Here is a 2,568-nt window from a genome sequence, read left to right on the forward strand (position 1 = left end):
TTATTACAGAAATAAGACAATTATTTAATGAATACATATAGTAAATAATGTGTGTGTGTGTATTTGTGTGGATGTGCTGAGTCTAGAACAATGATAAATAGGTACAGTGTTCACTGCAGACAATTCATTTTATGTGACCCGATTATGGTTAACGTGCTGTAGATTGATTATTTTCAATTTTGATCGTCGTCTTCATATTCGGCATTTGTACTATTCATTGCTTCGATAGCTGCTTGTTTTTGAATCATATGAGTCTTTGCCATATCTTGAAGCTATATTTAAGCAACACAAAAAAAAAATAATCAATTCAACGACTTTTTTTTTTTATTATTAGATGAAAATAGAGTATTTACAGTCTTAAATATTTATATACAATACAATAATAGTAAATTTAAAGGTACAAAACATGAATGGCGTGAGGAGAGAGGCCCACCAATGTGGATACCCTCTAACTTGAGGTAGGGAGTTTTATTTTTTTTTTTTTTTTTAATTAGTGCATGTCGAGATTCGGGAGTGTCCTGCAGTGTCTTTTTTTTAATCGACGTGGGGGGTTATTTGGCATGAATTTACTGGCTAAGTTAGAAATCGATGGATTTGTGTGGTTAACTGTTTTGGTGTGGACATTTTTATAGTAATTTTTAGCTGTTTTGGATTTCAACGACTTTTCAATTACTTTTCGACAAATATGGGTAAGTAAGTGTTAATATTTTATAAAAGTATTTAATACATAAGTACTTATGTTTTTACACAATAATAATAGTAAATAATATTATATTTTATGAAATAATCTGAGAATAGTTACCATTTTAGAGTGTTTTAACGCACACAGGAATAAAGGATAACCAGCTGAACAATGCGTGTTCACTCCTAAAACAAGTTATATAATATCACTAAAATTAGTTAACAAATGTAAAGCTTATATTAAAATAAGTTAAATCTAGGTAAACCTAGTTTAACCTAGTTGATGAACACGGACCACAGTATAATGTTAAGTGTAGCCTTTAGGTGGACAATCACATAAAAACGAAAAAGTATTGAAATATAAGAGTTATCTTATTATTACGTTTATAAACTGACAAAATCGCTATTTAGTGCCCAAAATTTTAGAACGATATTAAGTTAGTTTAAAGTGCGTTTTTACAGTTTTAATCACACATAAATTTAAATAATAATTTCAAATTAAAAAAAATATAAATAAAAGTGTTTTTTGTATGCACGCGTTTAATTATTTCTGACCGACGAGCGACGCGATTCCAGTTTTAGAAACGATTATAATATAGATTCTAGTATAATATTATAGAACATATGGTTGTACTAGTCACTAGTCACTAGATATATCAAATGTATGCCTATATTTCCACCATATTAGTATTCTATATTATAGGTATGTGATATACATAATACAATATGTATTTCCTATAATGAAATTACTACATTTTTAATGAACATGAATAACAATATTACATTTTTAAGTTTTTATAAAAATAGTATATTGTGTGGCAAGGGCGGGAAATGGCCTTCCCGCGCGAGCCACACATACTATTTTTTGTCACGCCCCTGCGTTCATGGAAAAGGTTATGCAGGGATCTATGCAACAATTATAGACTATTCTACAAAATATGTTTAAATGTTAATGCGTCATGCAAGGAGGTTATACTATAAATTTAAGATATAACCAAAAGTTTATGTTTTGGAAGGACCGTGGTAGGTATACATTTTAGTTTCTGGTTGTGCAGGGGATACGCGCCCGGCGGCCGGCACTTTTGGGGATTTCTTCTTTTCCGCCCGGCACTCTTGGGGATTTCCTCTTTTACGCCCGCTGGAAGGAAAAAGGTTGCTTTCAAACGCTTCAACCGTGGTCGAAAGCCAAACTTTCGGTGCAGGCGTGACAAAAATATTATTTTACTACTCCTTCCCACACACGGGTGTAACCATTTTGGCCGAAAATAGTTACGCCCGTGTACACTTTTGGCCGAAAAGTGACATTTGCCGAAAAGGGAAGGGTACATTTTGACCGAAAAGGGGGGCACCCCCACACACAAGCTCTTTTTCTGAATTTGAGATTGCTTACCACATACCTATAGGAACTTAATTTTTATGATCCAAAAATTATTTGACGTATTTCTACAGGACTTTTAAATTTTTTATATCCAAGGTTGTAGAAATATAACCAATATACTATATAGGTTAAACATTTTAATTGAAATTTTTATATGAGATTGTTTTTGAACGCTGTTATTGTTATTCATTTGTGATAGCTTACAGTGGTCTGACTTCCCCCCTCAACCTTGTCTACTCCACTGGTTAATAGCTGTAGATATTTTGGCACTGTGTTGTTTGATTAGTTTATTGTTATAATTCGTTATTGTCGTGTTGTATTAGAATACAGTTATTTTTTTTTTTTCTGATTAATTTGGTTCCGATGACAAAGTTATTACAGACCTTTAGATAGACCTAAATGTATAATACAAGGCAATTTTTTGAAAATTAGAATTTTCAGTGGCTATGATAATTTTCTTTAAAATTTGATTTCATATAGAACCATAAATTAATATCCAATATCGTAAA

This window comes from Acyrthosiphon pisum, chromosome A1 (assembly GCF_005508785.2).
Source record: "Acyrthosiphon pisum isolate AL4f chromosome A1, pea_aphid_22Mar2018_4r6ur, whole genome shotgun sequence".
Taxonomy (NCBI): Eukaryota; Metazoa; Arthropoda; class Insecta; order Hemiptera; family Aphididae; genus Acyrthosiphon; species Acyrthosiphon pisum.